The sequence below is a fragment of the Falco rusticolus genome, chromosome 9 (assembly GCF_015220075.1).
Source record: "Falco rusticolus isolate bFalRus1 chromosome 9, bFalRus1.pri, whole genome shotgun sequence".
Classification (NCBI taxonomy): Eukaryota; Metazoa; Chordata; class Aves; order Falconiformes; family Falconidae; genus Falco; species Falco rusticolus.
Genome location: NC_051195.1, coordinates 16,517,440 through 16,542,589, shown reverse-complemented (window position 1 = coordinate 16,542,589; position 25,150 = coordinate 16,517,440). Strand labels below are relative to the sequence as shown.

Sequence of the window (25,150 nt, the reverse complement as noted above, 5' to 3'; positions counted from 1 at the left end):
ATCAAAAAAACAAAAGGCATTTGATTAGCGTCTATAAACGATGCTGAAATAGGAAGTATTTCACAAAGGCACAGGTGGCATTAGCCGGCCTCCTGCTGGGATGAGGTTCAGAAGACAGCAGGAGGCCTGTGACTTCTCCCAGCCCTTGCATTCCATTGCCCGATGTTCACCTTTGTGCAGGCAAGTCAGTGTGCTGCTGCCTGGCAGTGGTGTCCACAGAAAAATTGTGCTTGTTCAGAAGGACTCTGCATCCAGAATGAACGGCTCAAACTAGCATGGTGAAAGCATTGATGGCATCTGATACTCCTGAACTACACATATGATTAGGTACTTTTCTGAGGAATATGTCAGACCCGCTCTGAAAACTGTACCTGCTTGTTTGCTGCTGGAATGAATTAATTGCTGCTTAAAAGCAGAATTAAGTAGTGGGATTGCCATCTTGAAGTCAGGCAGACGATAGTCTACCTGAACTCTTCTATTAAGAAGTACAATGTGAAAGCAATTGCTAGACCAAGCTGGAATATGAATTTCACACAACATGAACAACTTTTGAAATATTGATTGAACAAAGACTTATTTTAGTAATATTTTATATTATACCTAATTTCTTCAGCTGCTCACTTGGTCTTGGAATGGTAGACGGTACCTTTTGCGATTCTAAAGACATTATCTTAAAATGTTTTCATTTTTACTAGTATTGTGATACTATTTTTTTCTATGGTAATTATAGTAGTAGTTATTTTACAGTGTTTTGTACATATTTGGAAATACTGTCCTAGTATTTAGGGTTGATTTGTAATTAACATAGATTGCCTTAATAGAAAAATGCAGATTTAGACACTAGTGTATTGTGAAAAGTTAGAACAGATATCTTATTTTTTTGCTGCTAACATACTGTATGTCTGTCAAAGTATGCAAGTGAAATTAAAAACGTTTCTAGAGTAAAAAGGTTCTGGTGTAATTTCCTTCAATCTAGAACTACCTTAAGCTTTACTCCAATTTTATAAACCATGTGTGATGGCTGCTGTAAAATCAGAGAACTTCCAGCTACTTTTCTATTGGGCCTGCTGAATGTATCCCTCTAGGGTCGTACTGACAATAGCAAACGGTTTGGGCCTCAGTTTTCTAAACTGGAGAAAGGGAGAAAAAACAGTTTAGCAGCTGGCATTGATTGCTCAACCAGTTGTCTGATGTATCCGGTGGAGCTCTGTGTGGGTAAGTAGTTAGAAATGTTATCTGAGATGCACCTTGTTTTCACAGATGTGCTTAAACATTTTGTTTAAAGTGCTATCATACTTCTCTCATAGTCTTGCAAGAAAACGTGTCATGAAGCAGACTTGCATCATTCCATCTGCTTTGTAAGGCGACTTCATAAATGAGCCACTGACACTACCTAGTACTATGCATTAATTTTCTCCCTTCATAGGCAGTCTTGTGCTGAAGGGGAACTCATGTTCACCTCACTGGCTAGAGCTCAGTGTGGCACTGCTAATTTAAAGCTAACTGTGCCACTCAAAGTGTTCTTTTGGCCCAATTATTGTAAAAGAGCTGTAATAAACGTAGAGAGAATTGTTAGACACCTTAATTTTAGAATATTTGACTGACTTAAGAGTCCATGAAAGAAACCAAGTGTGATTGATAATTGCAAGGCAAGCCAAAGCAGCTGAGTGATTTAATAAAAAATCATGCTGCAGTTAAAGTTGCTGGAGTTCGCTTTAAAGAATCGTAGTAAAGTAAGATATGATGTTCTCTTCATATAACCATTAGTAAACGGTTAAACTGTAATCTTTCCATATATGTATTATATATTCACAGGGAAATCTGTTTGCAAGACATGAAAATAAATGGCTTTTCGTGGGGAAAAAAACCCAATCTTTCAAGATCTTTACATGAAGACAGCTTTCTGAATGTTCTTTATGTACCTCCCCAAAGGGAGAAAAATTATCGTAACTAAGGAAGCGTCTTTTATTCTGTTAAGGTTTTTCTTCACATTTCTATATACTTCTGAAACAGTTATAAAAGAATATAATTTATAATATATGTTGTCTCACCTGAGGTTTTTTTTTTAGATATTGTCCCGTGATACTGGAATACCTGCAGAAGGAAGTTGTGGAGTTGTTTCATACACAGACAGCTTCTTCCTAGCCCTTAGTAATTACAGGCGCTTTTATATGCAGACGTGGGAAGCCTTTTATCCTGCCAAAGTTTCACTGCATATCTGTGTCTGGACATGAATTCATAGTGGCAGTTAAAAGTGAAAAACTGTACTTTTTTATTTACTTAAATTTTGGCATCGCTGTTGCCTCATAGAACTTGCAGTTTGCTGATATGCCACAAGAGTTTTGTTTACAAACTTTAAAATTTGTATATTTTCTTTTGCTAAGAGGGAAAGAGTCAGTAATTGTCCATCACCTTTCTTTTTTTGTCACTGGCTATAAAGGTGGTACCAAAATACAAATATCATTGCTTAAGTTTTTTCACCCTGAAGGCAAACTGTCCTGGTCTTTTCCATCTTTCTTTGGATTATATTTTCCATTTTCTAATTAGTGTCTGTTTCAAAATCCCACATGTATTTTGATGATACCTTCCTCGAGCTGGGTGCCCAGAGCTGAACACGCACTTCTAGCTCAGGGGTACTCTTGATTTACAAGGACATAAAACATTCATTAGTATTGTCTCCATTTTAGCTGCTTGTTCTGCATTAGCAAAAAGCAAACAAAAACGTTTCCATTGCTCTCTGGCCAGACTGGTCTATGCTTAAGTAAAGATGCACCTTAGGAAAGAAAAGAAGATCCTAGCGCTGTTACGGTGAGCTTAACTTCGGATGTACACATTTCTCAATAGCAGGAAAAATGTTATGGATGCATAGCAGGCACAAGTAAGCTGCTTTGTCCACACATTTGTTTTTCAGATGGCAGCAGCTCCTTTGCTTCCTTTGGTTTTAAGCAATCATTACTCTTCAGTCCCTTATGTCTGTATGCAAGGGTTGAGAGCTTTTAAAAGAAACTGGAGCAATTTAACTGACCTTCTCATGATGTGGATGTATCAGCCAGAGTCACAACTGAGGTACTGAGCTGTCAGATTTCTGAGCCCGTTTATTTGGTTTGTAGGAAGATCAAGGGCCTACGGCAACTTTGCCTTTCTTTCTCCCAAATCCAGATGTACTGAACGCAGAGAACAAGGCTGCTCTTCTCACCAGTGTAGCTTTACATCGTGGCACGGGCCATTTGAAATGACATGGGGCAGACTAGCTCTTCAAACACGGCAGAAACTTTGCTCCAAGTTAGGAGATTCTCACTTAAATTTTATTAAGTAAATGAAAAACTTTTTATTAAGGAAAAATCCTGATAATGCTATTCCTTTTATATGACCAGCTCCAGGTCAAATTGTGTTTACTACGCCATGTTTTTGATATATCAGATTTTTTTATCATTTTAATAGGGGTTTATTTGTGTGTCTAATAATACTTCACATTTTAGTCATGACTGCATTAGAAAGTTTCTTAAATATTTGCATGATTGTTATCCCTCAGTAAAGAATGATCTGCTGTCTTGGAACTAACTCGGGTTTATCCCAGCTCGTGCAATAGCCCGGTAAGCCTGTGTACCGATGCATGCTTTTCCATTTATCCATTCAAAATAATTGTATAATTCCTTAGCAAGTTAAGTTGGTTATTTCCAAGCATTAATGCATAGTCCACTATTTATGTTTTTCATAAGGATAAACCAGAATGTATCCGTCTCCTACTACTCTGCAGCTTGCTAGAGTGATTAATACAAACTTCAGCAACAATTTGTTTGCTTGCCTTTTTCTATGTGTTTCCTTTGGCAGGGCAAATCCTGTCAACCATACCTGCAAAAAAAAAAAAAAAAAAGGAAAAGACAGAGCCAATTATTTAGTTAGGCACCATCTGTCTCTTACTGAAGCATTAAAAAGAGCCAAGGGGTTAGTGCAGAAACAATTATTTGAACCAGGGTACGTATTTCCAAGTGTAAAAATTCAGTTTGGGCTCTTGTCTGTACTAAACAAGAGGCAATGCAAAGGCCACGGCTTCTCAGCTCCTCACCTATAAATAGGGACACTCGTGACAGTAGTTACCATCTCACTTAAGGCATTAGTCCTTAGTGCTGCTGGATTTGGCAAAACAGTGCAACATTTCATGACCGTGACCTAAGTACTGCCATCCTCACAGACTCTTCTGAACTGAGGACATGCAGGAAAGGAAAAAGAATTCAGGTTCTCCCTGTTTCTAAAAAATATCTGTTAGCGTCATTGCTGTAATGTAAGAAGTAGGCTGTTTTGAAAAGCTGACTGTGTTGGAAGTTTCTTGTGACCCACAGAAGCTCAACTAGGATGTTTTCTGTAAAGTCTCCTGATGTTATCACTACCCTTCAGCTTACTGGGCAGCTTTTTATAGTGATATAATATTCAGAGATTATACTGTTTAGTCCTTATACTTCGCTTTTGAAGTCCCTTACAACAGAGGGGTTTGAACCTGTAAGGTCTCCTTGCCTTTCAGTGTCACTGTAGGAATTGATCTCATCTGGCAGGACCGTATTTCCTCTCGGTTGGCTCGCAAAGCACGCGAGGTACAGCAGCTGAAAGAAGGAAGCGTGGCCCTGTGTTTGGCCAGTGCCTTGCAGGCTGTGACTTGTCCGTGGAGGAGTTTGGGATTGTCTCATGTGAGACACTGTGATCCTCCTCATGCTGTTGAAGGAGCAGCAGTCATGCCAGTGAATGTCCTGCAGACAAAGGAGCTGAAGAGAGATCAGAAACTCCTTTCCACTTGATGTCTTCAGTACCTGCATGAGGCTTTACCAGTGCTCCCACCATTGTCCACAGTGCTCTAGTCCCAACGAAGCGCCGGTGTGCACACTCGAGATGCAAACTCTCCTGACGCCACCCTGGACATGTGGCAGAGAGCAATCGGCGCTGGCACCGCTGCCTTTCCCCAGCGCCCGGCTCCGGGCACCGCTGCACACTGAGACACTTTTGCCCAGCCAGGTCCAGAGCTGAGGCACCCACATGCCTTGCGCTGCTTTTTATCCCACTCCGGTGCAATCAATCACAGCAGCTCCCTTCCAGAGAAGGTCTGAAAGTACTTTATAATCATTAAGCCTCACACTACCCTCTGGGTTAATTATTTGTATAGCAGGAGAAGTCGGCCACAGAGGTTACATGTATGAAATATCTGTGTCAGCCTTTATAGACCTGATCGTGCTCAGGTTTGTTTGCCCTTTTAGCAGCATCCTGATCCTATAATCAAATTATATGTAGAAGCTCTGGTTTTGATAAACCGAAGCTTAAAAGAACAAACAAGCAAATGAGCTTTTCCACAGCCGCCGCCTCTTGCAGTCCAGCATTTCAAGGTGCGATCCTCATATAGTGCTCCCTGGAGCAGGGCTACAGCTTACCAAGCCAGCGTCCCTTCTGGCGCTCTCATTCATGCATTCTGTCAAACAACATTTTCTTTGATTTTTATCAAGATCTTCTTGACTGAGATCTTCAAAGCAATTAATTCAGTGCTCCGTGATTGCAGCTGCTGAATAATTGTTTGTTAGAGTGTTTTCTTTCCCAGGCAAGAGATGTAAAATAGTTGCTCCCCTCAATAAACAAGTTGTCAAATGTGATTAGTTAATGGACCTGTAATCATGCAATAGCATAAAGGTAAAGATTTGGTAAGTGTGATGTGAAAATGCATATTTAAATCAAAGCTATAGGGGAAGATTTTCCCATAGGAAATCTTGCTATCAATGCTGAAATAGACTATTTACCATTCATAATGATTAACTGTAGATCATTAATTAAAGAAAACAAGAGATTAGTCATCAAGCATTTCAAATTAAAGATGCATTGATTGTTTGAGTCACTTTTAGGTCTGGCTGGGAGATCAGATTAGTGCCTGGGTCCCCGTGCCTGAGCCAGCCTTCCCATGTAAACTGATACGCAGAAGTAAAAGCCTATTAAGGTCAAAAATGTACTGGCCAATATTAAGCTCCAAGAGCCTGAAATGTGATCCGATGTTCCTAGTCACCAGCCCTGCAAGTCGCCATATTGTTCTTGGTCAGACGCGTGGTAAGAAGCAGAAATGGAGTGCTCGGGCTTGTGGGTTCGTGCGGGAGAGGGAACATCTTATTTTTTGGCAAGTGAATCCTAACTTCCAAGCTAAATGCAGTTACAGCGAATGTATATTATAGCTTAAAAAACCTGATTAGCTTATTTTAATCTTTAAATAATAAATCTACCTTTCTGCTAGCCACTTAGAAGAAATCTCAGACAATCCTGCAGTGGCATCTGCAGAGAGCTGAAGCCCTGTGCAAAGGAATCTTGCAAGGTTGGGGTTTTTTCTCCCCCGTCACTTGGGAAATGTACATTCAATGGTATGATTTCCTGAAAGAGTTTTCCTTGCCAGAAAACAAAAATACTTTTTTGTTGTTAAAAGCTGTATCTATTATAGAAATTTAATTCTCCATTTGGGAATTACAAGCCGTAATACAATAATAATAGTTGTTGGTTACCACACACTAATTTCAAACTATTCTAGGCAGCTGCCTTCTGCTTTCTGTGCAATCTCTTAGCATTAGGCTCCAATATAAAATGGAATTACTCTGTCTGCCAAATTTGACTATTCTTTTAAAATCATGTAGCTGTTACTTACATTATGTAATAGCAACTGGGGTAATTTAATTACTAAGTCACGTATGAAAAATAAGACTTTGGCTTGCAACCTTCAGGTAATTAACCGCCTACCTACTCTTAAAAAGAAAATAATCAGGGCACATAATGCTGGGGCAATGGACACATCAAAGCCACTTCACCTGTGACGCGCTGTGTGGTCATCGCTGCTCGTAGCCCACATCTGCCCTTTTTTTGTTTCCTTTTTGGAGGACAGAGAGGAGGCAAAGCTTTCATGAGCTCAGCAATGAACATCTCCTCTGATGTCTGCCAGGCAGGGACCCCTTCATGCTGCCAGCCCTCACGTCCCCGAGGCACACGGACCCTGAAGGCAGTAATTTAGCAATGGGCTGACACTCCTGGCCCTGAGAGCTGCGGTGGGAGGGGGGTACCAGGGTCCTTGCCCCCAGGCTGGCTGCGGTCTGTGGGCTCACTTGCAGCCTTGCTCCCACCCTTGGGGGGTGCCCTGCCAGCATGATGGATGATGGTGCTGGGTTTCTGCAGGACTCAAGTTTGATGCTCCTTCCTTGATGTTTTTCACAAGATGAGTGTTTCACCAGGACTACAGGCTACCAGGTATGTGCTAGTAAAGCAGATTTGTAAGTGCAGCTGTTTGCTAAGAATATTCCTCTTTGCCAGCCACAGACCCTAATACTGAGGGAGCTGGCTTTAAAAAAAGTCATGGAACATTATTTGTATTGACATTTTGGCTATTCAGTCCAGTAGGCCACACTCTGGGGGCTTTTCTCCTCCAAGGCTCTTTTATAGTGATAGTTGAGACTCACGAATGTGGTGGTTTTAGACACAACCCCACAAGCTGTCTGCTTAAAGCAAAACCCGCTGTGCTTCAGTGTTGGCACACTTACAGCTTCACCCCGTGGTTTTGCTCCAGCATCTCTCCAGCCCTATCTAGTAACCTAGCTGACCTCAGGGCCTGTCCCACTTGCCTTCCCCCTCCTGGCTGGCTCCCAGAGTCACAATGGGATCCTCTGATCCCCCCTTCCTCCCACCACCTCCTCTCCTTTTCCTGGTGTGCTATCTAAGGACACTGGTTACCAAAGAGAGTGTTTCAAGGTACAGGACCTTTTAAGAGTGAGCAGGTTAGCCAAAGGGTAGATCGTACACATAAAAATACGGTTACTTGCAGGACTTCAGCAGCCAGAGCATGACGTAGACGGCCAAATCCCACGATGCTCACGAACATATCCTCCAAGCCAGTGAGACCAAGGTTAGGACGAGGTTGCTCCTTCAGATAGCTGCATTGCTCACAAAGAGCACCCAGGTTTTCCTCGAAGGCTACATGCTGGATTGAGTGGCTGCATCTCTTCTTTGCTCACACATTGCTTGAGAGCCATCCTTGTCCTCGTTAGTATGCAGCTGGTGCAGTTCACCAGCTCTGCCAAGCCGAGCTTTTTAATTCTCCCTCGCTGGAGAGAGGAAACTTCTGAACAAGAGAATGATTAATGGAGGTAGAAAAAAAGCAAACAAAATTAAAAAAGGAATAACAAAAACTCTCAATGAAAGTGAAACGATCAAGATTTATGAGAATTCTATGAATTCTTCACACTCATTCAAAGCGGGATTGCATAAGTTGCAGCACACCATCCTCAGCACATCTATTAATGAGAATAGTCGTGTTTATGCTTTCATTTACACCGCCTTCATGCCCTGAGGCTCCAAGCGTGAGGCCTGTTCACACATGTAAGGAAAAAACAGAAAGCTAGGCCTGAGTAACTCAGGACCAGCTGGAAGGGTTTTTGCTGTGAAGGGTGGGTCCTGCCAGCAGCACAGCTTGGTGGGGCCGCACAGGGGACAGCACGGGGACAGCCAGGGAGGGGGGGACATGTAGTAGGGCACTACAGTGAACGCTTTTTTCATGACTCCACGGAGCATGGTATTTGAGTAAATCCAAGCTTCTCTGGGAAGGCTAACCAGCTTGCGTTCAGCAGTGTTCACTGTAGCCCTGGAGAGATTTGTCAGGTGCTTGTTTTCCTTCCAGCCCCTTCCAGCATTCACAGAAGTCAACAAAATGTTGCTGGTCAGGTTTCTTACCATGACTGTGGACACACAGTCTTCCCATGCTCCTACAGCAGTAAGCACAAGCCAAACTGCATTAAGTGTGCCTCCAAGCTGCTTGAAATTAGAAATCATTGGAGCTCATACACTTTAGCAGGTCTTTTTTTCTGGAGGGAGTCCAGCAGAGTAGAAGCGCCTGGCTCAGCTGTGAGACATTTGCAACGAATTGTCTTCGTCCGAAATACTGAACTTGAATAATACCCCTCTGCTCTCCATGACAGTAGGAGGAGGTGTTTGAGCATTTTTCTTCTAATAGCTCAACTTTGCTCTGCACCCCTCATGCATCCCTTCACCACTAAACTCCATCTGTCACTGTGGGCAGATAAGGGTGTTAATGCCAGGCTAACTTGGATGGTAGAAGCTGGGAGAAGTCAGGTCATTACAAAGCACAGCTCTTACATGATTATCCTTGTAGGCAGTGCAAACTCAACGTTTGTTCAGGGTGGCTCACAGAAGCTCTCCCACATGATGTGTAGCTGGATAACTGACAGAAGAGTTGGTTGTAGTCGGCAGAGATGGGCAGAGATGACACCCGAGCACAGAAATGTCTCAGCCCTTGCAGGTCACGCCTGACCGCCTCAAAAGAGTTGAGGTTTGCAGCATGGTCACTCACCGCAGTGCAGCTATACAAAGATGCAAACCTTTCTGAACAGGTTCAAAAGCCAGCTCAATATGTCACAGGTTAGTATGACCTAAACCAGAATTTTTAAGAAGCTGCCACTCCAATATACAGAATGCAATTCAGGGGCTGTGAAGAGGAAGGATGGAGGAACAGAGATTGCATCCATAATTATTCCAGACAACAATCATACCATTAATTTGAGGTTGAGATTTTAAAGTCTTTCTGTTGTCTGTGTGCACACACATGTATAAGTTTTAGCACTGTCGGCAGCCTATCAAGGCATACACAGTGGGAGCCAGAGCAGCCGGGGCTCGAGGGGCACAGCCTGTCCTGCAGCCCAGTCCCAGTGCTTGTAAAACACAACACCCGGCTTCTGCATCTGCCCATTGCTTCTCAGCTCAATGAATCTAAGAAGTGACACGTTAATTCTTTCCCCTCTTCCTGCTTTCTCAATTGGATAAGGAAAATAAAATACAATAAAATGGCACAAGCAGAATTTTCCAATTCTTATGACCATCTATCTAGATTACACCAATGTCAAAAGCGAGGACTGCTCACCTGGTGAAGACAGCCATGTCGATGAAGCAATTCTCACTTGGCTGTGGGCCACTGTTGCTAATTTGCCGGCTGCATTCTCTGTGCTGGTTGAGGTGAGACAATGTCCCCGTGCTGCAGCAGGGTGCTGGGCGGCGGGGCCCAGTTCAGCTCCAGATGACCTGGCACGTGGCAATAGCGATGTCCCTGTGGAGCAACCAGCCTGGGCAGGAGAAGCAGCGGAGCCATCACAGCATCACGTATTGCTGTGTTCCAGCAAATACAGCTTGCGTTCAGGAAGCCAAATTAGCCCAAGCAGGAGCTCCGCTGCCTAGTTAATGCAGTTGATTCAGAGTTACGCTGCATAGCTCAGCTACCCAAGGGGATCTTACGGGGGGCTCAGTGCCAGGCCCCAGGGCTGGGGCACAGGCACGGGTGCACCCCTGCCCCACAGAGCAAGCAGCACGCAGCCCTTGGCCCTGGCTGCTCCCACCGGGCAAAGCTGCTCCGGGTACTCTCTGAGCAACAGGTGTTGGTCTACCTGCTCTGAGGAGAGACATTCATCTGCAATAAAATGACAAAACTTCCTTTGATGATAAATAAGAAGTAAGATTAAAACAAAAAGTGATGTCACACACAAGAAAAAAATAAAATAGAGAAAAAGGAAGCCCTCCAAAAGGGGAAAATTGGAGAGTATGCATTTTTTGGTGGACAGAAAGATCAGCCAGGACAGAAGACCAGGGGAAGAGCAGCTTCAGCTATGATGCCACTAGGCAGTGCCCATTTCTACTGCCCATTAAACCTGGGGGGGTGCATCTGCCTGGGGAAGGCACGGGGGGCTGCAAGGAAACCAGCCCTGCCCGTAGTGCCTGGCCAAGTTATTTCCCATTGCTGAAGCACTCCACCACAGTTTATTACTTTGACCTTGCAGCCTGTGCCCCCAGTCACCTCCCCCTCTGGCCCCTTCTCAGCGTCTAGAGGCTACTGGTGTTTTGTTGTCCCTGCTTAGGACATGGGTACCTCTGGGGAAGCTTTTGGTTATCCCACCTGCCTCTTGAGCACATGCACAGCCATACCACCCTGCCTAATACACAGTCACTGTATAGTGAGACAGCAAAGCAACCGCACATCCAGCAATGCAGTAAAAGAAAAAAATACCAAACATGTTTTACAAAGAATAGTAAGAATGAAAATTAATCACGTATGCAAACCCTGCTCTGTCAGAGAGAGAAGTAGCGCTGAAGGAGCAGGGATGGCACCAGGCTGACCAGCCAGGGTGCAGCCGGAGTTCAGAGCCCCCAGCCATCCCACCGGAGATGGAGGGGCCACTGGACTTCCAGTCCAAGTAACCTTGTTGCTTTGTTTGAAGTATCCAGTGTGCAGCTGTAATTCCTTTGCATCTGATCCATATGGAGATGTAGCCTAATTCTAATAGCATGCAGCTCCTTCTGCCCTCTCTGCGATTTTCATTATGTAGCCTTATAAGGGTCTGTCCGAGAAGCCGCAGCTGGACAGAGCCAGGAACCACTGTTCTCTCCTGTGTTGATTTCAATTCTTTGATCCATGTTTCCTGCTGAACAGAGGAGGACCGATAATCAATAGGTGCTACAGGCAAGCTACTTAGTGGGACTCCCTCTGAACTTGGATAAATCATTTGACCTCCTTCTGCCTCTATCAATCCTGTTGCAAAAGTAGCTTAACTCTGGCTTTAAATGAAGAACAGATGCTCCTTCTGAGCAGAGCTATCATGGATCAGTGGAGAGAGAAGGGGATAAACAAACGCACACTCCAACTGCAGCCAGTGGAAAATACAAATGGTGGCTCCACTCTTGGAGTTGTTCCTCTGTCTCCATTAGCAGCTGAGGGCAGAAGATGCAGAGGAAGATGACAGTACTGTCATGGTAATGGCTGGCTTCTCAGAGATTCCCTGTGGCCCGGGAGAGCTGGCAGCTCAGGGCATGGAGGATGGAGACTGAGGGAGGTCACGGTCTGCCTCTGCAAGAGGCGGTGGTACTCTGAGGGGTGAAACCTGAATGCCTTTCACACCACATTTTAAGTTACTGGGAGTAAAATCCCCCTCCCATTGACATACATAACACCTTAACGAATTGACACCCCTGTCTTCATAGTCCTGCTTCAAAAGCCAGTACCTTTGCTGCAGTTCAGACTCTTCTCATCTGCCTTTCTTAGATGTTTTGTACTAGTCTGGAGAAGAGTAGTAGCAGCCTTATAGGAGATCTGGTTCATATCGGATCCCTGTTCCCACCAAAAGAGATCTGGCTGATCACACTGAGGTAAATTCGTCGCATAGCGGGTTGTTGCTGGGTGTTATTTATTTCAAGTTTGTTTTATATCAAGTTTTGGGTGGTTGCTGGGCTGCAATATAACTCCAGGTGGGAAAATGTAATTCGTTCTCTTCCATCCCTTGATGGCTTCTTGCTTTGTTATCAGATGAATTTGTGGCTGAATGATCTGCTTTGCCTAATTCAAAAGCTACTGTAGAAGGAAAGACAACCATACAGCAGTTTTTACCATACACCCCCATCTTTGTCTTCAGCAGGGACCAGGATTTCATTGTGCGATTATCACATCCTGAGACAAGACGTCCATGACGTCAAAGCAGATGGATGCTCAGCTGCAGCATGTTTCGGCAGCCTTTTCTGGTTTTGCTGATGGGGGACACTTTTTGTAAGTGTTGAAAGATGAAACGTTTGATAAAACACTTCACAGTCTTTCTTCAAAGGGCCTTTCGCTCTTGTTGAAGGCAGGTTGCTGGCTGGTCCACACGGCCACCCTGTGGCCACCTGGCTCCCAGTTCATCCCTGGCCAGGACTAGCACTTCATGCCCTCCCGGGAACCGGCTGCTTTCACCTGTTGCTCTGTGCACAGGCCACCTTGGCTCGCCGCTGCTTCAGGCACACGTTGCACTTGAGTGTTATTTGCCCCTTTGCAGGCACCTTATGTGACTCAAAACCTCTATTTAAGCTTCATCCTAGTATTAAATTCTGTAAGACTAAAAAAATCAATACACAAGAGGTGATCTAAATCAGACTGTGCTCCTAGGAATGGAGATACTCAACAATTACTTCTGAAAATTAATGTCTCCGCTCTAACTGAGGCAGAAGCTCAAGAACCATCTAGCAAGCTTTGGCAAGGCTCGAGGACACGGCAGCAAGCTCCAGCCAGGACGGCTGGCTGCAGCAGTGCACCTGTTTTCTCACTGCCCTTAACACCAAGGCTGTCACAGACAATGCTAAAGCAACTTTTTAGAACTGTTGAAAGAGGAACATACTTTTACTGAGAGACAATCAAGCACAGCCTTCTAGGAGCCCATCTAGGCATTAGAAACATTTGGAACACGCTGATGAAAATCTGGTAATGATGAGCTTTAGGAAAGTCTGATGAAAACAAACACTAATGATATGTGAAATGCTCTGCTCACCGCAAAGTAGATAGACACTAACAGTACAGAAGAACAGACTACGGTTGGAAATCTGGAGTCCTTCTATATTAATAACCTAAAGTTAAAGCCTAAATGCTCTGCACTGCACAGAGAAGCTGGTATAAAATCCCCCACCCCTCACCCTCCTGCAAGCCCCCCTAAAACCCCAGCTATGACAAGTTATACAGACAGGATCAGTGCTGCCAAAGACCAAGCACCTGAGAGAGATACCGGCTTCAGGCATGTCCCTGATGGGTCAAAGGTGTTTGGTTTGCAGCGACAGCGCAGGACTGATACCGCTCACAGATGGAAGTGCGACTCCAAAGTGTCAGTGTTTAATCCCACAGCCCTGCAAAAGCAGGAGCTGGGCTCTGCTGACAGCTGCCCCACACAGCAGCCTGCCTCTCCCCAAACCTCGGCCTCACCTGCTTTTGCCCCACCCTAGCCCCGCTAAAATTGAAAGATCAGGAAAAACAGAGCTGAATTCTTCATTTCTGGATAATATCACAAGTAACCATCACCAGCTCCTTGTGGAAAGCCACTCTGGTGCAGAAACCCCAGAGGTCCTGCTAACCTCATTGCCCTAATGGCAAATGCCAAGACCCCAGTACTTTAGAGGTTAACAGAAATCTTTTCTGCATTATTTTGTATTGGTATAACTTCCTTGCTTATGAGACATTTAGAAAATGACTTGTCCCTCACACCTAGCTGGTGTGAGCCAAGGACAGCAGCCCCTGCCACCCTGACAGGGACAGTCTTGCAGACATGCTGAAGCAGTACTGAACACAGACACACACACACTCTCTACATGTTAGTGTTGTATATAAAGCAATATTTTCTACTCCTCACTGACTGATTTCTCCACCAGAAATTCAGCTCCCATCTAGCCACAGCTCCCCAAACACCACGGGTGGCAGGGGGAACAGCCAAACCCAGCAGCTGCAGGAAAAAAAGCAAATACATTGGACATTCCCATTTTGCAAGCTTGATCACCTATGGACATGCTGCTTATGCAGTTGTGGTGTGTTTCTGTGTATGTGTGTCTGTGTATTTCAATTTGTTCTTCAGTTTCTTCCAAATAAGTTTTGAAACTAACAGCAACCCGATAACCTGTTAAACAATCCCAACCACCAGGGATGGAGAAGCAGCAGTCTCAGAGGTAATTATACATTTCATTAAATATTTATGTAATGAAACTATATATCTTTTTATCTATATAAATATATCTTTAATATATTTAATTATATATTTTTATAATTATATATTTCATAATGCCCACAGGCTTTATGAAACCCAGCAGGTGGCTGGAGGGGCAAGACAGCTGGTACCCCCACCCCAGGGAGAGCTGAAGCACAGGACCAACACTCACATTGGGAAGCCCCCCCCAGGGGAAGAACGACCAGAGGGCAAATGGAGAATAAGCCCTCCATGAGGAGCCACCCATCAGAAGGCAGCTTCCCCAGCCCTGCTGCAACCAGCCTTGTCCCTGTGGTCAGACCCTGGTACCCCGTCAAACAGAAAAGGAAAAATATCTCTTTGCTAAAAATTCACCATCTCACTCTTTCAGGTGAGCACTGAGAAGAACATCCCCTTAATGCCCTCCAAGGAAGCTTCCCAGCTAAAACAGAGAACATCAGCCTAGATATTTGCAGTCCGAGCAGAAAGCAATCCTCTGTTCTCCTTAATTAATTTTGGGTGAGAGGATGGGGAGGGGAAGCAGACAGGGATGATGACAGAAGGACTAGGTGGCATTTGGGCCAGAGCTGTTTCACATTCACTTTCTCCTGCATCACAAGAAATCAGAAGTGGCACAGATTATTTTTGTCCCTCTTTTGTAGGTCACCTTTAATAGAAATGTTAATAATGCTTGCTATCTGTATATCTGAAATCTTATATGGTAGCTCTGTAATTCACTGCCTTTATCAGCCTTCTTTAATGTATAATTTAATGCTTGTATAACTATTTTGTTTGGGTATGACTCTCAGAATTACAACTAAAAAAAAAATATCTGTATGCTAGTTAACTACTTTTTATGGAAGTATTTCTTTCACATTACTTTAAAACCATGGAGCCGAGGGAAGTATTTTATGGACCACAGAACCTCGCAGAGTAGTTAATTTCTGTTTGAGCTGGTTTCTCTGCTATTTTAAAGGGTGCCATCAAGATCACTGCTGTTTCTCTTGGTTGGGAGCCAGCTGACTCTTCTGCAGTTGCAACACATCCTTGCGCTGTTATTAAATCCTGGGAAAATAGTAAACACGAGAGCTGGATGCCACATCACCCCATGCCAATGGGTGGGAGGAAGGAAGGAGGGTCTGCCTTCCTGTCCCGGGCACCCCAGGGCAGCCACTGTCTTGAAATTAGGGACCAAGGGTGCCGGATCCTTCTGATGGGCAGAAATATCACATGGGAATATGGGGGGGGGGGGGGGGCGGGGAAAGATGGTGACTCACATACCCCCTGCCACCGGGCCCTGTCCCAGCCGTCCTGCTGGCTGGGTGCGGGGGGCCAAGCGAGCTGGTCCTGTGACAGCCGCTTTCATCCCACAGGCAGCAAATGGGTCTCGGTCACGTGCATGCTGTGGGCTCAAGGGCGCATGTGGACCTTCGCCACATGTGCCTTAGCTGGGAGTGAGAGCTCTCTGCTTCAAAAGCAGAATTTGGGTGGTTAGCTGAGCACTAGGCAGGCTCGAGTTATGCACTAAATATTCTGCCTTTTGTTTCGTAATGAATTATTTTGTGTATCTAAGTAAAGGGGGACGGGTTCTTTTTGGTCTATTCTCCGCAGTTTGTTCCTAGCCTGCTTGTGGGGGTATGTTGTAATCTTTGCTTTTTGCTTATGAGGTCAAGTGCTTTAATCAGGAGCAAAAAATTTGCGTGCTTTAGTCCTAAATTCTCTGAGTGGCTGCCAAATATAATTAGAAACAAATGGCTTTATTCCTCATTTGAGAGATTCACAGACATTGGAGGGGCAGAGGGGGGAGAGCTTGCTTTGCCTGGCTGTTTTTTGGGGAGCTTGCAGACAAAAACACTGCCAGAAAAACCCGAGGAAGCCCTGTGAGAGGAGAGCGCCCTGTGCTCTCTGCAGAGGGTTTGAGTGGCGGTGCATGAAGCAGTGCTTGGGGAGATGGGGTGCCCCACATTCGCCTGCTTTGTGAGCTGCTCAGTATTTCCCCCCCATTGCTACTGGAGAGCGGAGGGGGCCAGAGCAGGGCACTGGCCTAGGAAAGCTGCACGGCGTCACCTGCCTGTGTAACCACACACTGTGCTCACACCAAGGTCCAGAATGCCTCAGGGGAGCCAGAGTGGCTTAGGTACCCATGAGCCGGACAGTCTTCACCACCCCCTGGGTTCCCACCCCAGACCACCAGCAGCTAAAGCCCAAAAGGATGCACACGTAATGTATAAATTACAAGAGCTGAAATCTGTTCCAAGCAATACCAGTCAGCACTGTCCATTGCAGATACCCACTTCATCTGTGCTTAAACACATCTAGACTGCCTGAAAATTCAATTAAATTCTATTTAGGTGTAGTCACGAACCATCCACAGTCTGAGAGATGCACTAGTTTCATCCTTCTGGTGTGGGATCCCACCGTGTCCATTCTGCACACCTTAGTGCTCAGAGGACGCGTGCTGAGAGCACAGCAAGGCTGCCCTCTGCATTTGACCCCTGCTGCCCCCCGTCCCCAGCATGGTAGCAACTCCCCACGTTACTTACACAGCTCAGTCCCGCTGCAGCACCTGGCTTGTGGCCTCCTCATGTGAGGGACACATCGCCTGGCCCTGGGGACACAGCATTGCCTGCTGATACCTTGGTACGTGAGCCCTAAATAAACAGGGGTTGTTGCTCATCCCTCTGCTCATCACCAGCGTGAGGGGGCATTTGCTGCAGGCACAAATGCTTGGAAGTCGCAAACTGCCTGTTTCAACAAACAAACAGTTGTGGCATCGAAATGGTTAAAAATAATCTCTAGTTACTGGCTTGTACAAGATGTGAAGGTTTGCAGCATTGCACTGCCTCATGGCGTGGCATTGCCTCATGGCATCGCCCCACAGCTTGTGATCACCTCATGGCATGGCACCTGCAAATAGTGTGGCGCTGCCGCAGGCATTGCCTCACAGCATGGCATTACCTCGCAGCATAGCAGTGGCTCATGGCATTACCTCACAGCATGGCACCTCCTAACAGCATGGCACTGCCTCACAGTCTCCCCTCATGGCATGACACTAACTCATGGCATCATCTCACAGCACAGTATCAACTTATGACATCGTCTCACCTCATGGCATCATGGCATGGCACAACATTAACTCATGACATCACCTCACACCATAGCATCACCTAAAACTGTGGCACTGCCTTACAGTGTGACACTACCTCGCAGCATTACGTTACAGAAGAGAATCATCTAATAGCATCGCCTCACAGCATGGCATTACCTCACAGCATCACCTCACGGCACGGCACTGCCTCATAGCATGGCATTACCTCAAAGAATCACTGCACAGCATGGCACTGCCTCCTAGCATGGCATTACTTCACAGCATGACAGTGTCTCATGGTATCACATCACAGCCTGGTACCTCCTAACAATGGGGCACTGCCTTATGGTTTCACGCCACAGCATGGCATCTCCTATACAGCATGGCAATGCCTCACAGAATCACCTTATGGCATGACACTAACTCATGGCTTCATCTCACAGCACAGTATCACCTCATGACGTCGTCTCACCTCATGGCATCGCCTAACAGTGTGGCACTGCCTCACAGCATCACCTCACGGCACGGCACTGCCTCACAGCATGGCATTACCTCGCAGCATAGCAGTGGCTCATGGCATTACCTCACAGCATGGCACCTCCTAACATCGTGGCACTGCCTCATGGTATCATGTCACAGCATGGCACCATCTCATGGCATTGCCTCGCAGGATGGCATCTCCTAACAGCATGGCACTGGCTCACAGTCTCCCCTCATGGCATGACATTAACTCATGGCATCATCTCACAGCACAGTATCAACTTATGACATCGTCTCACCTCATGGCATCTCCTAACACCGTGGCACTGCCTCACAGCATCACCTCACGGCACGGCCCTGCCTCACAGCATGGCAGTGCCTCACAGCATGGCATCTCCTAACACCGTGGCACTGCCTCACAGCATCACCTCACGGCACGGCCCTGCCTCACAGCATGGCAGTGCCTCACAGCATGGCATCTCCTAACACCGTGGCACTGCCTCACAGCATCACCTCACGGCACGGCCCTGCCTCACAGCATGGCAGTGCCTCACAGCATGGCATCTCCTAACAGCGTGGCACTGCCTCACAGAATCACCTCACGGCACGGCCCTGCCTCACAGCATGGCAGTGCCTCACAGCATGGCATCTCCTAACACCGTGGCACTGCCGCAGGCATCACCTCATGGCGTCGCCTTGCCTCACGGCATCGCCTCATGGCATCACCTCATGGCATCGCCTTACCTGAAGGCATCGCCTCGGCATCCCCTCACGTCATGGCGTCGCCTCTGCCGTCCCCTCAGTGTTGCGGCCGCGCTGAGGGGAGGGGGAAGCTCACCGCCGCCCCGTGGCCGCGCACGTGCTTCAGGGTGTGGGGGGTTCGTTTTTAATTTCCTGAGTAAATTTCAGAGCAAACTGGGAAAGAGGGCAGGTTCCGTCGGTGTTGCCTGACAGAAGGCCCCCGGGGCTGGGCGCGCTCAGCCACCGGCCTTCCCGGGAGACCAGCCCCGGGGGCGCGGGCGGGGGTCGCACCCGGCTGTGGGACCGGGCTCGGGGCTGGGAGTCACGGTGATTGCCGCAAGCCGACTAATTGGCTAATCATCAATTTGTTAAATGCTTTTTTCTACTCATCACCCAAACCGAAGCAGCTGCCGAGCGGCCCCGTCTCCAGGAGTAGGAGGGGGCGGCGGGGCTGCTGTGCCCCGCGTTGCGGGGGGGGAACCGGGAGGGCTCCGCACGCGCTCCGGGCTCCCGCGTCTCCCGCGTCTCCCGCGTGCGGCGCTTGCACCTTCCCAGCAGCCGCAAAGCCCTGGTGAATTTGGCGCCTCCCCGGGACGTGCCACCGGCGGGGGGCGCCGCGGGGGGCTCCGGGCACGGGGACAGGCGGGTCCCGTCCCGGGCTGTGCGGGGGACACCGGGCCTCGCTGCGCAGGTGAGACACTAGATGGAGCATCTAACATCCAGAATACTCTTTTTTTTCTTTTTTTCTTTTTTTTTTTTTTTAAATCCCATAGAGGATAAATGGAATTGCTAAATGAGAATACCCGAAGCAGCGCCCCCCGCCCCCCCCCCAGCTGCCCCCTTGCCGGGACACTCACCGGTGCAGGGCGCAGGGGGGCACCGCCGGGCCATCGCGGCCGCCGCTTCCTCCTGCACAAACGCAAACCTCCCGCAGCGCAGGCCCAGGTGCGCCCAAGGGACGCGAGATCCTTTGAGGGCACTCCTTTTGCTTTCTTCGAGGCCAGGCAGTCCTCCCAGGTCTCTCTTCAGCCGGAGGCAGGATGCTCTGATGCACCTCAGCTGTGAGCCTGCCCAGACCAGGGAGGTTAAAGATACGGGCTCGGATTTTGCTCTGGGAAGAGCTGAAGGTGTCTGATATTCCTGGAAAGCCTGTGGGCAAGCGCTGCATTTCCAGTGTGAGTATGGTGCCAGTGAGGATTAGTGGTGATGTGTGTGCATGATCTGCTCCTTCCAGCAGCAGAAACCTTCCAAAAAATATTCCTGAAAATTTTCAGAGCAAAGACACTGCCAGTGCAGAAGAGAGGGCCCCGTTCCCAGCAGGTCAGCGTCACCGTGGAGTTAGGGTTGGCTGCTCGGAGATGCAGCTGCCGGCCGAACATCTGCAGCCAGCCATGCACCCTGGGATCCTGCCCCAGGACCTCTGTCCACTTCCAGTCTGCTGTGCCCTGCCTGCTGGTGAAAGGCTTGCGAAGGTCCTGTGAGGTGTGGGCTGCCACAGCCCAGAAACCAGAGAAACCAGCAACACTGCTCCCATGCCTTCTCGCACGTGGGTTGTGACCGCAGGGAGTGCGGCACGGGGCACTGCTGTGTAATCACAGAAAGGCAAGACAGCAAGAGGCAGAACCGAGAGCCCTCAGCCAGGAGAACTAAACTGCAGTCAGCACCACCACCTTTTGCATCTCCACTTTGCTTCAGCTCCCCAAAACTGTTCATTTCCCACTGCTGGCAGCTGAATTAAAGCAGTGGTGTGACAAGCCGACAACCCTTTTGGCCATGGTGAGCCAGCGGCACAGCATCCCTCGTGCTCCCTCAGACCACAGCATGTTTCGCTTTCAAAATCAGAAGTGGTTGCAAGTCACCGATACGGTAACAAACTCTTCCCAGGTGTAGCTCTGACCTGCTGCAGATCTTGCCAGCCCATGGCAGAGGTCCGCTGAGCCCTGAGGAGGTGCTCGTGTTCCCCTGGGAGCCCTTGGGGTGATGTTAGTGCTGACTCCTCTGCTCCATCACTTGCATGTGCATGGGGGTGCACCGACACCCAAGTGACCCTGACAAACCTGCTGGGATGTGCCCAGCCTAACCAAGGGAGGATGCTGTGACCCCTCGGCACAGCATGAACAGTCAGCATTGGTTTAAGTTAATTCGCAGACTAGGAAGGGCTAAAAAAAGCAAGGAAGCAAGCATGGTGCTGGAAACCAAGTTGCCTTGGCCACCTCTGCAGCTACTTCAAAGGCCAGCATCCACATGTCTGCATCTCCCCCTCCCCACACCCTTCAGGTGTTCACTGGTAGGCAATATTTTCAACATGAGAAGAATAAAATGCCTCAGCTTGGCAAAGACAGAAGTGGATGGGGAAGGAGGTTTGCTAGAGGGTCCCATCCTCTCCCATAGCTTCACAGCTGGTGTGGGGACAGCACGTATGGCGTGTTTAGTTATCATTTCTCACAGCACAAGAATAAACAAGCATCGAAGGAAATTATCAGGCAGCAGTTTAAACCAGAAGAAGGTTTATTCTGTCTACTCATACACAGTGTGTACTGAAAATGTGAAAGTCCTGGCACAGCCCACTCTGAAGAGCAAATGACTGAACAAGGACTCAAACATCAGAAAGGGAGAGAGCTTGTCGGGGGCAGTTAAGCACAGCCGTGATGCTCCCACTGGCTTAGGAAGCACCTTGCTGGGAGCCGTGCAGGTGGGCCATACCATGGGTGCCCGTCCTGTCCTCACACCTGTCCCGGACCTTCCCCACTGGAGAGGTGGTGGGGGGCTGCATGGAGCTGCTCGGCATAGCTGTGTGTGGGGGCCGGGCAGGCGTCAGCCTGGCTTCCCTGGGGCATACTGTGCATCAACAGACCCGCGGCGCCCAACGGCACTGCGCTGCTTCATGCGTGCCCAATGGCCACCTCCTCCCTCCAGCTGGTGTTTTCCCTTATTTCCCAGCACACACAAGAAATGTTTTTTTTTCTGAGACTTTCCCTCAACCACAGCGCATATCCGGAAGCCTCATCTAGCGGTGACATCAACCTGATCTGTGCTCGCCCAGCCAGGGCACGGTGAGGGGCACAACTTCCCTGTGCTGTGCCAAGCTTCCTCACAGGCTGGGGGCCACATGGTCGGCAGCTGTGGGTACTGTAACCGCACCCCAGCCTTGGCCCATGGCTTGTGCTGCCCTTGGAGACGCTGAGCAAGAGCGAGCTCCTTGGGTGCCAGCAAATGCCAGTGCTGCCAACAGCCTCAGCCATGCACCCGGTGCAGGGTGGAAGCGCAAAGCAGCAGCAGCTCCTGGGACCACTCACGAGTTCAGCTCCTGGACCCCCAGGGATGGGGAAGGCTTCCCTGCACACACTCCCTCCAGGACCACAGAACTGAGTCACAACTGGGTGGCCCTAGCCACTGGGCTCGCCTGCCCACTGCTGAGACGTGCCGGGCAAGGACGGTACCCAGTCCTGAGCTGTACACCCGCAGGTAATTTTCTCATCTATGGAGACCAGGAGTGTAACAGCACTCCGACAGCACTTGCTCCAATAACAGCTTCTCAAAGGGCCACCAGGTTTAGGGGGGCTTTTTGAACCCATCAAAGAACAGAGTACAAATTAAGGTTACTTGGTGGTTGTTACTGTCATCAGCAAAATTACCAGTCGGCATCCAACTCTCAAGATCCTACTTATGATTGAGACGGGAAGAACAGCGGGCAATTTTCAGCTCCCAGCTCCAGTCTGCAGTACTGGCAGAAAGAAATCCTGCTTTGAGATGCAGATGGAGTAAATTTGCTACTGGAGCCACTGGGTAAGCATGGATGTTATTCCCTCAAAAGCTATTCCTAGTCAGCCTGACCACAGCCACACTTTAATGCGAGCACACTGCAAAAATAGAGGGGCACTGACTGAAGATCTTGTCTCTTCCTCCTTTAGGAAATTGCAAACTTCCATTTCTTTAATCTAATCATTTGCAGGAGAAGATACTTTCTCTAGAAAAGCCAATATAAGAGGGCTGAAAGGTCGGATGGGATAATATGTAATCCATTGCGATAAGGGCTGTTTACAGAATTATTAATCAAACACAAAAGGGAACAGATAGTAACATTTTTTATTAAATATTACAGTGGATCAAAAAGTACAAAATATCTTTTGCCTGCTATGTGATTGGGAAACTATTGGCACATAATACAGTATCAAAAGCATTAATAAGTACAATTTGGAAAACATACAAAAATTGAGTGTTTATAGTTGGCTCAGCTTTATTTCTGGTAGTGTTTAAACTAACACAAAGGTTACTCAATAACCTTTTAAATGGGAAACTATATAATATTACTGGGCCATTTTTATATATACAAATCATCACCTTACAGAGCATATAGGCTACATAACTTGAATCACAAAAAGTATACAATATTTACAACAAAAGAAAGTTAAAAAAGTATAAACAGCTAGTAGATTATGCTGCCATTATTAGAACATATTTAAAACTGTGGGGCTGGGGGGAGAGGGGAGGAGGAGGAAGAGAACGAGCGAAATACCAACCACATGTACAGCAAACGCCGCAGGAAGCGCTCATGGTAGCACTGCCAATGCTGCCCGCCTCACACCAGCGGAAGCAGCCCCACTGCTCATTAAAATCACGACAACTGCAAAACTGGATCAGATGCGACCTTGCTGACAGCCACAAAGGAAGGGACCAGGCGGGGGAGTGGTGAGGGGACCCCGGTGGTGGTCTCCAGAGGCCGTAGCCCCGCACCCCCCGAACAGGGCAGAGGTGCCGGCGGCGGCAGGCAAAGCACTGGCCTCCTGCACCAGCTTCAGGGGCTGCCAAGCCAACTCCTCCGCAGCCGGGACAGACTACTTCCCAGGCACCGACACACCCAGCAAACTTGTGTCTGGCAGCACGCAGCCAAGACAGACCGGCTGCAAGACGCTGCCTTGGTCCCGTCCAGCCTTGCTAGGGGTACAGATTCTACTGGGAGTCAGACCCTACTCCCCACACGATTCGTGAAGCCTGGCTCGGTGTGCGGCCAGAAGCTACACGTGAGCGGTTTGCTGCCGGGCCTTCTCCTCACAACCTTTAGCATCTCTAATGAATCCTGGACGTAGCGTGTTTGAATTGCAACATTTCTTGGAACTGGCTCCTGGTAAATAAATTTATGACTCTATTGCCAATTAGATTCCACCGTTTCCTTTACAAACCTACCAATAACAATGGTTTGATTGCACAAAGAAAGGCTTGTGCAATTTCATTCAATAATAAGGCCCCCTGAACTCACACAATGCAAACAAAGCCCCATTTAAGACACTAAAAAAACCCACAACTTTTAAGCCAATGAAGAATTCAATAGTCTTTTGAAAGATTTCCAAGATTTCTGTTTAGAGTTTTTAAACAAATAATGCACAGCTTCTGTTGGGGGTTTATGCTACCATTTCTTTTCATTCGCCCTGACGTTTTGCCCAGTATATTATGAGCTTCCCCAGCCAGCAGCGGCCAGTCTCCTCGTGGGGCGAGAGAGGAGCCTTCCTCCCCTTTCCTGGTCCCCCAGCCCCACGCCGCCTCAGCACAGCTCCAAAAAGCCTACCACCAAACGCCAACGGGACTCCAAAAGGGAAATCAAACACTGCGTAAACAAATGCACAACTCCAGGACACGCAACTTAATCGAAAGAAGAGAAGCGTTTGCTTTGCCAAACACACAACAAGCTTCTGTTCGCATTTGCTGTAGATTTTTATATTCTCTCCCCTACCCCCTCCCCTCTTCCCTCCCATCCCCAAACCCCTGATTCTCATGTGATTCAGAACTAGTGCAACTTTACTAAAGATGTCCTCCACACTGCGGCCTCTGCCTGGATGAGCCTGCGGTTTCGTTTCCTCTATGATTTGTGGAGCAGCAGGATGCTCTGCACTGGCACATCCATGTTCTAAGTTCTACTAGTCTGTTTATCGATCAATTAAATATAGTTTTACCACAGGAATATAAAGTATTTAATTGAAGAAGCTGGATCTTTAACAGTAGACGAGTATATTATTCTGGTTTCCACCTTTGGATATTAAGTATGATACATTATATATTGTATTTGGCTTCATATCACGGGAAAATTTAATGACATGCCTAGCATGCAAAGTGTTTCTTAGTAGTTTCCATTTTTCTTTTCGTATTGATTACACTGTCTTTGAACAGTAACTGAGATGGTTTGAATCACAACCAATTTTCACATTGCAAAAAGCTTCCAGGTCACACTTCACTTTATCGATGTCTATGCTCAGTTGCGTGATGGTGATGTCCTGCAAAGTGAATATACATCCATAGGGAAGCTCTTTTGTTAGGAAAACCC

The 25,150-nt window shown here is 47.5% G+C and overlaps 1 protein-coding gene and 1 long non-coding RNA gene across 2 annotated transcripts in view; both read left to right on the top strand.

Annotated features, from left to right (window-relative positions):
- RTKN2 (rhotekin 2) overlaps positions 1-5,775 on the top strand; it is a 42,615-nt gene extending 36,840 nt beyond the window's left edge. Inside the window, exons 14-15 of the transcript XR_005106166.1 lie at positions 1,086-1,215; positions 2,070-5,775. The gene's annotated coding sequence lies outside the window, so the exon portion shown is untranslated. The remainder of the gene's footprint in view (positions 1-1,085; positions 1,216-2,069) is intronic.
- Positions 5,776-10,586: 4,811 nt separating this feature from the next.
- LOC119153089 lies at positions 10,587-15,372 on the top strand. The gene is made up of 2 exons (XR_005106031.1): positions 10,587-14,508; positions 14,631-15,372. It is a non-coding gene; the product is annotated as an uncharacterized LOC119153089 (long non-coding RNA).
- The last annotated feature ends 9,778 nt before the right edge of the window (positions 15,373-25,150 follow it).